Genomic DNA, 15,186 nt, shown 5'->3' on the forward strand with positions numbered 1-15,186 from the left:
TCTCATCAAATGCACTTGAGGTGCACAGAGAGAAGGTCCTCCCCAGTAGATCGTAGATGTCTACCAGGTTCATAAAAAGAGATAATGGTCCTTGAAATAACCTGGACCAGAGTGGTATAGGGCTTTGTAGGTCAAAACCAGCATTTTGTGGCAGCAAGTGGAGATGCTGTAACCAGTGTTGTATGTTCCCTGTAGCCAGCCCCAGTTAGCAGACTGGCAGTTGCTCTTTGAACCAACTGAAGTTTCTGACGTAGAGCACGTTACAGTAGTCCAACCAGGATGTGACCAAGGCATGTACCACCACGGCTAGGTCCAACTTTTCCAAGAATGGGTGCAGTTAGTGCACTGGTTTTAACTGTGCAAAGACACTCCTGTTCACTGCTGATACTTGGGCCTTCATGTCCAGGAGTACCCCCAAACTGCAAACCTACTTTTTCAGGGGAATTGTGACCCCATCTAACACAAGCTGACTCCCAGATCTGTCTTACGATTGACTAGGAGCACAACCTCATCCCTGTGGATATCTATAATCCTGTATAATTGCTGGGTTCACCCCTGCATTGCTTAAGCCTTTGCTGATGTCAAGAAATGATAAACCAAGTATCTCTCGCAGAAATAAATAAAGTGTTGTTGTTTTTAGAGCAGTGGTTCTCAGCTTGTGGGTTCCCAGATGTTTTGACCTTCAACTCCTAGAAATCCTAACAGCTGGTAAACTGGAGTTGTAGGCCAAAACACTTGGGGACCCACAGGTTGAAAAGCACTGATCTAAAACCTTGCTATACATTTCATAAAGCTGAAGCATATTCACCTACGAATAGCAACTATTACATTCATAAGTGACTGCAAATCTAAGCTATACATGGTGAACGCACTCAGAAGTGAACCCAGCTGAGTTCACTTAAATGTATTCCCAGACAAATGATGCAAGATTACAGTTCCAGTCTTACTCAGTGGTTTGGAGACCAGATAGCAACAAGACGAGGAAGAGCTGGAGATAGCATGAGGTATGGCAGAGTTCACATAAAGGTTACACATTTTAATGTTTGCAAAGGCTTCTACCATCTTTATTTCCTAGGACCTACACATTGAGAAATGAACAACTACAAATCAAAGTGATGAAGAGCTTCACATTTTGCGCATCCCTTCAGTCACCTTGAAGTATCTCAGCAAGCTTATTCTTCACTTTTGACTTGCTTCCCAGCATCACGGGTCTTCACCCGCAATTTGTTGACCTGGGACTCTGCAATGTCAGCCCTCTCTTCGGCCTCTTCCAGCTCATGCTGAATCTTGCGGAACTTGGAGAGGTTGACGTTGGATTGCTCCTCCTGAGAACAGAAACAGAGTTGTGAGCACCACAGTACAGAAATTTCTACTTTTGCTTTATTTGATGCAAAAGCATATCTATTAAGTGAGAGAACAGTCTCTTTTGAAAATCTCAGGGCCGAAGTAGGTTTCCAGAGTCGGTAAAGTATCTTTCTGGAGAAATTCAGAGAAAGCACCTTTATTATGTGTTGATATTTTATACAATGATTAAAATGGAAGAAGGGGAAATACATTAGGAACTTGCTTATAACCCTCTCTCATTCTACACATAAAGCTTTTTCTACCAGTCTGTCATTATGATGGAAGAAAAACATGCGAATAATAATCTTTCATCGGTTGATAAGGCCTGTGAAACAGACTCACCAAAGAAATCTGAAAGATATTTAGCAACACTCCTGTCTCCTATGGAAATGTCAATCCCATTTTACATCTCTAAAAATTATTCCTGGTATTACTCTACATCCTGTCATGCTATGTTACTGGTTTCCTTACACTACTTCCATTTCAAACTTTGTTTCTCTCTGCCCTCATCTGTAGTATCACCTAAGCATAGACTCATAGAAACATAGAAAAGACCACAAGGACCATCTAGTCCAACCTCCTGCTATGGAGAAGACTCCACCACTCTCTGAGCAGTATATTCCACTGTTGAACAGCTTTTACTATTCTTTCTAAAGTTTAGGTGGAATCTCCTTTCCTGCAGTTGACTACACTATTCCGAGTCATGTATTTGCCCATCCTCAACCTCTTCAAATTGCCCTTTTGGATCATGCCATTGCACTGGCAATTGCTGACAAACAGGAAGCCACGTGGGTGGCTCATGGCATCCTGTGTGCCCTCCCTCCTTCCCTCATCACATGGAAAGGACAGGAGAGGGTGCTTTGATCCCCTTTCCCTCCTCTCATCCGATAGCAGAAAGGGTGGCAATGTGCATTGCTCCATCATCCTTTCTGCCATCACACGGCAAAAAGGGGAGGAAAGTGCAGGTAGCTCTGTTGGAACTACCCAAACTACACTTTCCTCCCCCTAGTGGAAGAGAAAGCAGCTTTTGGCACTTCTCCACTTTGGGAGGAATGTGGGCAAGGCCTGCCCTGCATCATGTGATGGCACACAATTAAAAACGGCAAAATGGGACAAAAATGCCCCATGTGAAGAGGTTCATAGTAACTTCATATTATCTTCTGTGAAACAAAAAGAACTGTTTTATTTTAAGCACGTTACTTACAGATTCCTCAGATTGCCTCTTGTATGCTTTCACTTTCATTTGCAGTTTGTCCACCAGATCCTGAAGCCTCAGAACATTCTTCCGATCTTCCTCAGACTAAATAAATTTAGGACAATGAGGGAAGAAAGTCATTATCTGTAATTTTACAGCTTTTCTTCAGTTTGACTTTCATCAATAAAGGCAAAACAGTAGAAACACATATAACATATTGAGGCAAAGAGCATCCATAGAAAAGATTTAAAGAGTAATTTCAGGAAATGGATAACCATTAGTATTTTGGAGAGGGACAATACAACTTTCATTAGTTTGTTAGCTATGATTTGTATTATCATAGAATCATAATGATGATGTCCTTGCAGAATGATAGCATGAGATTTGGTTGTTTTTTAGTTTAATTGTAAGCAAATGTTTTTCACTCTTACCTGGTAGGTCAGTTCCTTTACACGCCTCTCATATTTGCGTACACCCTTGATAGCATCAGTACTGCGCTTCTGCTCATTCTCTACTTCAGCTTCCAGCTCCCGCACCTGAGGGAATAAGCTCAACATTAGCACTCAGACAAATCTCTTCTAACTCAAAATGGATAAAGAAAGACTGCAGAGGTAGAAGAGATACTGACTCTGTGCTCTAGTTTCTGCAGCTGCTTCTTGCCACCCTTCATTGCCAGCTGTTCTGCCTCATCCAGGCGGTGCTGGAGATCCTTCACAGTCTGCTCCAGGTTCTTCTTCATCCTCTCCAGATGGGCACTGGTGTCTTGCTCCTTCTTGAGTTCCTCAGCCATCATGGCTGCCTATTAATGGAATAAAATATTCCAAGTCAGGAAGCTACACATGTTGGCTGTAAACAGAATTATAATTTCTAAAGAAAGTCTGTCCAACTCACATCAGTGATGGCTTTCTTGGCTTTGTCTTCTGCATTGCGGGCTTCCTGAACAGTCTCTTCCACTTCACTCTGGATCTGGGAAATATCTGTTTCCAGCTTCTTCTTGGTGTTAATCAAGCTGGTGTTCTGTGTAAAAAACATAGAAGATTGTTGGTGGTCACAAAGTGCTGATCAAGCTAGTGTCCTAGGTATGTGTGTGTGCGGAATTTGTGGTCTTTTGCTTTACATGAAAAAGTAAAAGTTGAACATCAAGACTCATTTCATTAGAGTGTAGAAAACTACCATCTCAGATGTTGATTTTGAACAGTTAAATGAAGAAGTACTCTCTTAAACATTTTCCTGTGTTCCTTGTCTTGCCTTATTTCCAAATACCCATCAAAGTTTTAAAGGAGACAAAAACCATATAGTTTACACACTGTGGAATTTGTTATTGATCATAATCTCCAAAGAGTTTCATCAAGGGCTTAAAAATCACTACATTATAGATTTGGTTTCCTCAACCATTATGAGCATAAGAGAGAGAAAGACATATTCATCAAGCTAAGCTTTCGCCTTTTTGAACAATTTGCATACTGTCTTAGGCCCAATCTACACTGATCATTTAATGAAGTTTCAAACTGATATTGAAAAAGTAGTTTCACTGTGCAGATGATTACATATGAAGCTGGGATGATAAATACACAAACCATGGAGCACTGGTGCACATTAAGAATTGTCTTTCATGCCCTTTCGTGGGACTTTTGATCTCATCACATGAGGAGAAATGGCCATCCTAGCATGTTGCCAGAATGCTCCCTCTTCTGAGCCCACCAGACACCATCATACGAGGTCATGCAACAGCAGGGCTCCATGACACTTCCCTCAGAACACAGGAGGCTTCCCATGTTCCATAGACAACAACAGAGGGAAGCTGCCCCCCCCCCCCATTGCCCTATGGATTCACCATGCTGCATGGTGATTCCCCCCCCCCCCTGCTGTCCCACGGATTGCGACCTTAATGTGATGAGGGCCTGTGTTGTCTGGCTACTGCAGTTTGAAGCTAGTATTGAATTACATTAAATGGTCAGCGTAGATGTGGTCACAGTGTTTAGACATACCTGTGTGTGGAGGAGTTGCACACGCTCACTTGCATCCAGAAGCTCCTGTTCAGCCACTTTCCTGCCCCTCTCTGTCTGTTCCAGAGCTGCCCGAAGCTCCTCAATCTCTGCCTGCATCAGGTTAGCTCTGCGCTCAACCATGGCCACCTGCTCTTTCAGGTCTTCTTGGCTTCTCACAGCATCATCCAAATGTAATTGTGTATCCTGTAAGACAAATTGTCATGAGACACAAAGTCATGGGCATCGTTATAATTTCAGTGTTCTTCCAACAGTTGCTGGAAATGGTTTTCTCCATACCTTGAGCTGCCCTTGTGTATTTCTGAGATTCTTTATAGCCTCAGCAGCTTGGCGGTTGGCATGGCTCAGCTGAATTTCCATTTCATTCAGATCTCCCTCCATCTTCTTCTTAACCCTTAGGGCATCATTTCTGCTCCTGACTTCAGCATCCAGTGTGCTCTGCATGGACTCCACTACTCTCAAGTGATTCCTCTTCAGCTGATCAATTTCTTCATCCTTCTCTGCAATTCTTCTGTCAATATCAGCCTTCACCTGGTTGAGCTCCAGTTGGATGCGGAGGATTTTGCCTTCCTCATGTTCCAGAGAAGCCTTTGGAAAATGAATTAATAACACTCATAAATATAACTTTCTTCTCCATTATTACTAATGCTTCTAATAATACCCCACTTTCATCAGCTAATAGTGCTAAAAGCAATACAATGTACAATTTAAAACCTATACCATATAAACACTAAAATAGAATTAAACATGGACCTATTAAAATTAGCTAAAACCATTAAAAGCCTATTAAAATGCATACAACACTACAGAGCACCCCCTGGCTCAGTCTTAAAAATGTTTGTCTTTAAAAACCTGCCTGAATAGAGAGATTTCAGTCTGCTGCCCGAGGGACAGCAGAGAGGCAGTTTCAAAGGAAGTCACCCAGTGGGTTTCTATGGTCAAGCAGTGATTCAAACCCTACTCTCCAGAATCTTAGTCCAATACTCAAATCTACATCACACAAGCTCTAAAAACCTTAGAGTATAATTAATATCAGTTAGTTTTTATTTTTGCTCTAGCTGTCTACTATATTCTGTTTCTAATCCTTTAACTTTTAGAATGTTCTTTCATTATATATATATATATAGAGAGAGAGAGAGAGAGCACAGCACAATTTAAGGATCATATCCCGTTTCCTCTTAAGAATAATAAGTATACCTCAGCTTCTTCTAGAGATGCCTGGAGTTCTGATTTCTCCTGTTCAATCTGCTTCTTCACTTTTTCCAATTCATGGATAGCCTTTCCTCCCTCAGCAATCTGTTCTGTGAGGTCAGATATCTCCTCTGTTAAATAGAATAAAGAAAAAATAGATTTACATGGGTGAGGATAAACAAAAGTGAGCTGAGAAGAGGGGAACATTTTTGGCTCTTCTTAAGTCATCCATCAAGATTGAACTATTAGTATTTCACTCAGTACTAATAACATATTGGTGTCTGTACCAGAACTGGAGAGAAGGAGTGTATAAGGTTATATATTTGGACTTTTCCTTTGGAAGCAAGACATGCTTACAGTTTATCATGTTCTTAGCTTTTCACTACTGTGCTTATCGTTCTTTAAAGAGTAAGTTTTTTAAAAGAGTAAACTGGAGACTTACGCTGGAGATTCTTATTCTCCCGCTTCAGAGTTTCCAGGTGATCCAAGGATTCCTCATAAGAATTCTTCATCTTAAAGAGCTCTGTGCTGAGAGAGCGAGACTCCTTCTGAGAAGCTTCTAATTCAGACTGAGCTTCCTCAAATTTCTGTTTCCATTCTGCCAAGATCTGTAAAATACCAAGCAATTAATTTACCAGACATGAGGCCTTAACACAAAAAGACCCTAATGATTGTTTTTGTTGTTGCTGTTTTTGCCAAAAAATACCTTATCAAAGTTCTTCTGTTTCTTATCTAAAGCTGCACAGGCTGAATTGGACCTCTCCACATCAATCATTAGGTCCTCCACTTCATTCTGCAGCCTTTGTTTTGTCTTCTCAAGAGACGCACACTTGGAATTGACAGCTTCTACATGTTCCTCAGCATCTTGCAGACGCTGAGCAAGTTTTTTCCTAATTGGAACATAAAAATATATAGGTGGTAAATAGTTTTTTAAACCTAAAGGAAGAAAGATTATTTACCATGAGCATGGCAAATAATTAAGTATGGTTGTTGATATCTGCTGTCAACTTCAACCTATAGCAACTTTACAAATGAGAGTCTTCCACGTCACTCCATCACGAAACAAACCTACTCAGGTCTAGTAGACTCAGTGACTTGGAGGTTTCTCATTCATGAAGTCACCATGAGTTGAGGTCTATTTGAAATGCAATCTTCCTTCTTTCTTTCTGCCTTCTACCTTACCAAGCATTATTGTCTTTTCTAGTGAGCCATTTTTTTCTGGTAATATGGGCAAAGCACAATGATTTAGTCATCTCGGCTTCTAGGCAGATTCAAGCTTGATTTGCTCTTGGATCATTGATCTGTCTTTTTAGCAGTCCATGGATCCATCTCCAGAAGCTGATTCCCTGCTATTTTTGCAACCCCATATGTCCACCTGGTGGATCTATCTAGTTAAAATATTTTAATAAGTCCAGCTTGAGTCACATACTTGGCTTCCTCGAGTTCCTCAGTGCGCTGAATGGCATCAGTCTCATATTTGGTCCTCCATTGGGCGACTTCACTGTTTGCCTTGGACATGGCACGTTGGAGCTCAGCCTTGGCTTCTTGCTCCTCTTCAAATTGTTCTCGGAGCAAGTCACAGTCATGGCGAGCAGATTGCAAGCCATGGGCCAATGCATTTTTAGCCTGGAAAAGTTAGGAAAAAGTTAAATTATGTGCTGAAATCTTTCTGTCAAGTTCAAAACTTCCCATTTGTTGCAGTCCCTTTCCATGTCTTCATCATATTCTTGTTTGTACCCTCCCTGATTCTAAAGTCCTTATTTTAGACACTACATGTGTAGCTGTGAAACCTCCTGCATGTTTTCAACAGGACTACTCTCTAGTCAATATGCTTTAGATTACAATCCAAATTTTCCCTTCTACCAAAATCTACTAACAGTTACAGTATTTTTCTTGTTCTTAGCAGACTCTTTCTTGTTAGCTGTATTTTACAAGAAGTTCTTACAGACAAGCAATATGGAAAACCATAATTATAAATTACTGTGCACCTTTATTTCTTCTTCTAGCTGTCTCTTTAATTCTTCAATCTGTTGGGTGAAACCTTGTTTGCTTCGTGAGAGCTGGGAAATCAAAGAATCTTTTTCTTCTACTTGGCGGGCCAATTCACCTAAGAACAGAATAGAGGAAGGTCAACACCATAAACTAAAATGGTAGAAGGAAGTTGAAGATGGACCACATGGACTGTTTAAAAGTAATATAAAAAGCAAGGCATTATTTCTAGCCCATTGATTGTCCTAAATAGCTTAGTAACAGTTTTCATTACTTTTAAAATAGCCTTTAGTTTCTTTGAAAAATGGTTTGAAATAGACTGAAAAATAGAAGAGTGGCAAAAAATTCTCAAAATGCAATTCAAAATGACTGTTTTATTAAGGGTATTATTCTGTAGACTTCAAAACTGTAATGGTTTTTTATCACTTATTAGTTTCCAGGCAAAGTACAAAACATTGGGTTCTGACCTTTAAAGCCTTACATGGTTTGGGTCCAGGTTACCAACAGGAATGCCTTATCCTGTATAATCCACCTCTTAGGACATTGAAGTCCTCTGGAGGACATTTGCTTTGACCAGCCAGAACCTGACTGGCAATGGACAACCAAAGGTCCTTGCCCATCCCTAGACTGTAGTATGACCTGCTGGAAGATCTTCATTAGCTAAATTGGCTGCCAAAATTTAAATCACAATTAAATATCTATATGTTCTGGCAGGTCTACCCAGTCAATTTTAAACTATGAATTTTGACTTTACATTTTATGTGAACACACACACATATATGGAGAGAATTGTGTTTTCTCTGTATGTTTTAACTATGTTATCCCACCTTGAGCCATGAGGAGAGGCGGATAACAATGCTGCAAATATCAGCATTGCTTCTGCTGTATTACCGTCAGGTTTTACCATAATAATACTAATATTCTTTAAGATTATTTATAATATCCTCTTTTGCCTTTCACATATCTCAAGTGGATCAAGAATGCTTTTGCTGTACAAACCTGTTTCTGTCTGCAGACGAGCTCTTTGAGCACTTAAGTCATTAATTGTCCGTTGGTGTTCTTCCTCTTTTGCTTTGACCTCACTGAGTTGATCTTCCAAGGAGCGGGATAATTTCTCAAGAGCTGACTAAAATGGGCATTAAAAAACCAATGAAATAGTCTTCAAACGATTTGTCGTAAAAATCAAGAAAATATGCAGCTATTTAAAAACAATAATATATAAATTCAGATGTATGGCAAACACATTTAGTTGCACTAAAAACAAAAATCTACACATATGTTGAAAACAAATCCATACCTGCTGTGGCAATAACTGACTTTGCAAAGAACTTGAATGTGGAAACTGTGCTATAATAGTAAATATTCTGCGATTTTAAAAAAAAAAGTAAACTCATCTAACTCATATTTTCTAGATCACATTTTATGATTTCCCTTTTTGTGGCTGAAAAATAGCTCCTAAATTTTTTCCGATTTTCTAAAAATTATAATACAATTCTCAGTTCAAAAAAGCAAAGTAAAATAGATGTTTTAAGTATAACATAAATATAAATAAATATTACAAAATATATACTGTCTGTCCCAAACACTTAGATCCTCTGGGGGATGACGACTACAGCATGCCAGAACCCGAGTGGCGACCATCACCCAGAGGACCTTTTCATCGGCCGCCCCAAGACTGTGGAATGACCTGTTGTAATTTTAAACACAGCTGAAGACCTATCTCTTACAGTAGGCCTACCCAGCTAGTTTTAATCATTAATTTTACATTTGCGCCTTGTATTCACTATATTTTAACCTTTATTCTGTGTAGTTTAATATGTGTATTTGAAAAAAATACATTTTAATATGTAAAATTTTTTTCATGTTTATGATGATTATGTGTTTTTAACTATGTCATAACCTACCGGGAGCTATGAGAACAGGCAGGTAAGATATAAAATTTTGGTGGAAACAATTAAATTAAGAATTCTACTTAATTTTTCCAAAAATGCAGTTTGGTGAAAAAATGGAATGGACACATAAGAGAAATATGGACTGGAAATAGAGTGCATTCATAAGAAAAGGCACTATCAATCAAAGCAGCAATTAAATATACAATAAAAATCACATGGACTGATTTCTTGTATATTCCTGTTACTTAACATCACATCAAACAGTTTTACATTTTCTCCCATTATATTTTTACCTTTGCTTTTGACACAGTTTCCATGTTGCTAGCAAGGTCATCAATCTCCATCTTCAGTTCACTCTTTTCCTTCTCCAGCTTCTGTTTGACACGTTGTAGGTTATCAATTTGCTCCCCAAGTTCAGCTGTACTGTCTGCATGCTTCTTGCGGAGGGCAGCGGAAGTAGCTTCATGTTGCAGGGTGGCCTCTTCAAGGTCCCGGCGGATTTTCTGGAATTCTGCTTCACGTTTCTTGTTCATCTCAATTTGGGCTGCTGTTGCCCCACCAGCTTCCTCCAGACGCTCACTGATCTCTTCAAGTTCCCTGGAGAGGTCAGCCCGTTGCTTCTCTGCTTTGGCCCGAGATGCCCGCTCAGCCTCAATCTCTTCCTCCAGTTCTTCAATACGGGCCTAGAGGAAAAAGTAGCAACAACCACAGATACTCAACAACATGTTCCAGGAAAATTAATTGTCCTGGCCAAAGAGAGTCAAAGTTAGATTAACTTGCCTGTAACTCTTTGATCTTCTTCTGAAGCTGGGAGCCCAGGGCCTGTTCATCTTCAATTTTGCTTTGGAGCTGGCTGATTTCAAAGTCTTTCCTTTTAATAACAAAATATTAAATAATAAATTCCATAATAAGGGTTAAGAACAATGTGTGCCAAAAATAATTCTTAATTTATCTTCTAGAGAAGACCTTACTTACTTCTTAAGCTTCTCATCCAGCTGCTGCTTATCATTTTCCAAGTCCATTGTGGATTCCTGGGCCAGTTTCAGATCTCCTTCAAGCTTCCTCTTGGCTCTTTCAAGGTCCATACGAAGTTTCTTCTCTTGCTCCAGGGACCCCTCAAGCTGAAGAGAAAGAGTTCATTAAGACCCTGTCATGACAACACTACTTTCACCTCAGAGTTCCGCTTCTCCATGTTCTCCTTGTTCTTACATCATCCACTTGCTGCTCCAGCTTGGTCTTGGCTTTGGTCAGAGTATTCACTTTGTCCTCCTCTGCCTGTAGGTCATCCAGGGTCTGTTGGTGGGCCTCTTGAAGGGCTTTCTTCTCCTTGGTCAGTTTGGCAATGTTTTCATCCAAGACTGCCATTTCCTCAGTGAGATTTTTCACCTTTTATAAGTAAAAGAAAGGTCATGGTGAGATATCATCACACCATGCAATGTCAATACAACATTTTGACTGTTTGGCCAGTTGATTTGATTTAGTACCTTGTTTTCTGTGGCATGTTTTTCCTTTTCAACTTTAGCCAATGTTAGCTCAAGATCATCAATGTCTTTCTTCAGCTCTGAGCATTCATCTTCTAGTTTCCTCTTTTTAGCTGTCAACTCAGCATTCATTTCCTCTTCATCTTCTGCTCTTTCAGTCAACTCCTTAATTTTAGCTTCCAGCTGAATTTTGGTTTTAATCAACTGATCGCATCTCTCTTCTGCATCTGCCAAGCCATCAGCTTCCTATTAACAGATAACATTGAAAATATATCTGTTTGCCCTGATTCTTTATCTTCATTAACTAAAGAATGAAGCTCTTGGTGTCATTTAAATTGCATTTCTATACTCTCATGGAAAAGAGTTATACTTAGAAGCAGAGATTACAGCATAGGTGATAATAGACTCCTGAAGAAAGATACTCAGACTCTGCCTTTATATCAAATAAGCACTCACATAGAGATGGAAGAGACCACAAGAGTTGTCTAGGCAGAACACATAATGCAATACAGCAATACACAATCAAAGCACTCCTGACAAATCACCACCCATCCTCTGTATAAAAACCCCAGAGAAGTAGATTCCACCATGCTCTGTGGCACTGTATTCCAGTATTGAACAGCTCTTAGTGTCAGGAAGTAAATTGAATCCATTGTTCTGACACAGCAGTAAACAAGCTTTCCCCCTCCTCATTATGACATCCTTTCAAATATTTAAATATGGCTATCATGTCACCTTGTATCTTCTCCAGACTAAACATACCCAGCTCCCTAAGCTGCTCCTCAGAGATCTTGGTTTCCAGACCTTTTACCATTTTGGTCCCCTACTGCTGCCATCACCTTTTTCTGCAAGCCCAAGTCTCCCAAGAAATTTACTGAAAACAGGAGGAAGACAGATACAGTTATAGAACCTTCCAGAGTTCTTATGTTCTAACAAGGAGCCTCCAGTGGCCTAGGGGATAAAAGCCTCATGACTTGAAGGTTGGGTTGCTGACCTGAAGGCTGCCAGGTTCGAATCCCACCCGGGGAGAGCGCAGATGAGCTCCCTCTTTCAGCTCCAGCTCCAGCTCCATGCGGGGATATGAGAGAAGCCTCCCACAAGGATGGTAAAAACATCAAAACGTCCAGGCGTCCCCTGGGCAACGTCCTTGCAGACGGCCAATTCTCTCACTCCAGAAGCAACTCTGGTTGCTCCTAACATGAAAAAAAAATTCTTGATTGGCTTACTTTCGTAGGAACTAGCAACTTCAATGCTGAAATTATGCTCTGCTGCAGGTTCCAGGAGCAGAACTCCTCCCTTCAAAGGCTGTGTCATTATGAAATGATAGAAGTTGAATTATTTTAATGAAGGAACCCATGACCTAATCTGGACACTTTTATCCAAGAAAGGGAAGGGGGGTGGTGAAGCAGAAAAAGGAAGATACATGATGGGATGCTGGATATGGTAAATTTAAACAAAAGAGGAAGAATGGCTTGAGGTGAGAATGGAGAGAGAGAACAAAAGGAAGAAGTTCAGAACAGAAAAAACAAAAATACCAGAGTAAAAATAGAAAAAGAAGGGATAGGGCATTTTGATGTTACTTCTTCCCTTTTGTCCACTACCTTGTGCTTTATTGTGAGTCCCAGTCACTGGCAGCTGATGGTTATCATTTGAATGGGGCAATTAATCCATTCCAGGTTTTAGTCCATATTTAATAGGAGCTATACAAAGTATTGAACCGAAACCTTAGATAGCACCTTTTCAGGTCAAACAAAAACCCAAAGTGGATTAACCACCCCACTGACCTGGAAATGATCAGTTTTGAAAATGGAGCATTATTTTCAGTGAAGCTTATATTTAGCTATGCAGTATCCTTATTGATCAGATCCCAAATGAACAGGAAGACAGCATCACAAAATGCTTACAGACTGGACTTGGAGCTGCAAGTCATTCTTCTCTTGCATCAGGGACACCATTTTTTCTTCAAGTTCCTTCCGTTTGGCCTCTGATTTTGCAAGGTCTTCTTTTGTTTTCTCAAACTCTTCTTTCATGTTGGCCATCTCCTTCTCAGACTCAGCACTCTTCAACAGAGGCTTTATCTTGAAGTACAGCTTCATCCATGGCCAGTGTTTGACATTCATGAATGAGCGGATATTGTATTGAATAGAATAGATGGACTCTCTGTAGGAAAGAGAAAATAAATATTGAGACTAATTCCAGAATTAACCGAGACATTGAAACTAAGGTTTGGTATTTACAGTTCATTAATCTATTAGCTCAGTTCTTGGTTACTGCTATGTAGAATCTAAGGACTCAATAAGGCAACACCCTACCTCCTTTCATTCATTTTCTTGAACTCCAGTCTCATCACATAGCCACGACACACTGCTTGTGTGCGTGTAATCAATTGAGCCAGTTTGTCATCTCTCATCTCCTCTAGAGTACCCAGGAGCCCAGCTTTAAAGAACACCTGTAAAAAAATGAAATGTTATAAAGTACTGACTCATTCAACAAATCCAAATGTTACATTATGTTGATAGAGAGTAATTTTACCTTAGTGTGGCCAAATTTATACTGGGCGTGATCAATATCAATGGACCCAAGAAGTTTCTCAGAAGCCTTCTTGCTGTCAATAAATTGTCCTTCTGGGATGGCACTTGCATTTAATATTCTGTATCTGTTTAGAGAAGCCCACAGTTTTTACTTCATTAAAGCATACTATCAAATGGAACAAATTTATTTATTTATTTATTTATTACAACATTTATATCCCGCCCTTCTCACCCGAGAGGGGACTCAGGGCGGCTTACAATAAACACACATATAAAACTTATACAATACACTATAAATCAGATTAAAAATTATTAACTTATACCAACATTCATAAAAACATTCTAAAATACAAATGGACATGTTCAAGTTCAAATGACCCTCATGGTTATTATTATCACATTTGATGATGATGCTGATGAATTTAGCTATACTACTACATGTCCAGGGAACTCTTCCTAAATATTTTGTTTGTTGACTCTGGCAGATCAAGGTTTGACTCCCCATTCAGTCATGAAAGCCATCAGCTGAACTTGGGCAAGTCGCACTCTCAGAGGAAGGCAGTGACAAACCACTCAACCCTTGGTCAGACAAACAAAAGCATATCGTTCTTGATTGCCCATCAAGTGAACCATCAAAATCATTGTGTTCAGCTACGAATTCAGCTGAAAATCCAACAATGGACATATTACACTGTCCACTTAGGCCTGTGTGAAACTAGCAGAGAAGGAAGTGGTTGCAGCATGCAGATGATTCCATATATATCCCCCCCACACACACACTATGCTGTCAAGCTGCCCTCAAATTGCATCAAATGGTCAATGTAGATGATTGTTGGTAGATTCATCAGTAACAGTACCTTACTGTTCATGCTGTCCCTAGACTCTCCTGAAGCCTTAGCTTGCTACAAAAATGGATGCAATACAAAAATCCATAATGGGATATTATTATGTACTGGATGATTAAATTAGTTAGATCCCATCTTATCCTCACTCACTTAACTACATGCACTTATCCTTTAATGGACAGTATTTTTAAAAAGTATGTAAGATATTTTAAATGCACCTACTGGGAAATAGCGATAACTGGCCTTGAGTAGAACTGATATCCGAATAAACTTGTTTAATAGTGCATATATTTTAAAACATTCAGAATCATAAAAATTGAATATTTTAGGGCCTACTAACCTTTGTTTGAAGTCACCGTAGATTATTCTGCTAGGGAATCCCTTTCTGCAAATTCTAATACCTTCCAGTACTCCATTACACCTCAGCTGGTGCAATACGAGCTCATGTTCCATGATACCTTAGAGGATATTAGAGTGCAATTAGCATTACAAGACAGAATTCAGTGGGTTCAGTGCAATATTACATTTTTCTTTTGATTTTAGTGCACTAATTTTCATTACCAGGAGTTTTAGTTTCATTGGGGATGAGGCAGCGCACAAAGTGAGGATGAGTGCTCCTCAGATTGCTCATCAGCTTGTTTAAGTTCTCCTATGGGACCAGAAGGATTTGTTATTTCAACATGTGAATAAAGTGCAATTCACTACAAAACTT

The 15,186-nt window shown here is 39.7% G+C and overlaps 1 non-coding gene across 1 annotated transcript in view; it reads right to left on the reverse strand.

The window, feature by feature from the left end:
- Positions 1-1,034: 1,034 nt before the first annotated feature.
- Positions 1,035-15,186, reverse strand: part of LOC100555588 (myosin-1B) — a 29,592-nt gene continuing 15,440 nt past the window's right edge. Inside the window, exons 18-40 of the transcript XR_001729938.2 lie at positions 15,036-15,123; positions 14,815-14,932; positions 13,631-13,754; positions 13,411-13,547; positions 13,003-13,258; positions 11,102-11,344; positions 10,827-11,003; positions 10,593-10,738; positions 10,398-10,488; positions 9,911-10,300; positions 8,725-8,851; positions 7,725-7,843; positions 7,166-7,362; positions 6,443-6,626; positions 6,179-6,344; positions 5,743-5,867; positions 4,825-5,133; positions 4,528-4,731; positions 3,431-3,556; positions 3,168-3,338; positions 2,971-3,075; positions 2,549-2,644; positions 1,035-1,325 (exon numbers count right to left, since the gene is read on the reverse strand). This is a non-coding gene — a transcript (myosin-1B). The remainder of the gene's footprint in view (positions 1,326-2,548; positions 2,645-2,970; positions 3,076-3,167; positions 3,339-3,430; positions 3,557-4,527; positions 4,732-4,824; positions 5,134-5,742; positions 5,868-6,178; positions 6,345-6,442; positions 6,627-7,165; positions 7,363-7,724; positions 7,844-8,724; positions 8,852-9,910; positions 10,301-10,397; positions 10,489-10,592; positions 10,739-10,826; positions 11,004-11,101; positions 11,345-13,002; positions 13,259-13,410; positions 13,548-13,630; positions 13,755-14,814; positions 14,933-15,035; positions 15,124-15,186) is intronic.

This window comes from Anolis carolinensis, chromosome 2 (genome assembly GCF_035594765.1).
Source record: "Anolis carolinensis isolate JA03-04 chromosome 2, rAnoCar3.1.pri, whole genome shotgun sequence".
Taxonomy (NCBI): Eukaryota; Metazoa; Chordata; class Lepidosauria; order Squamata; family Dactyloidae; genus Anolis; species Anolis carolinensis.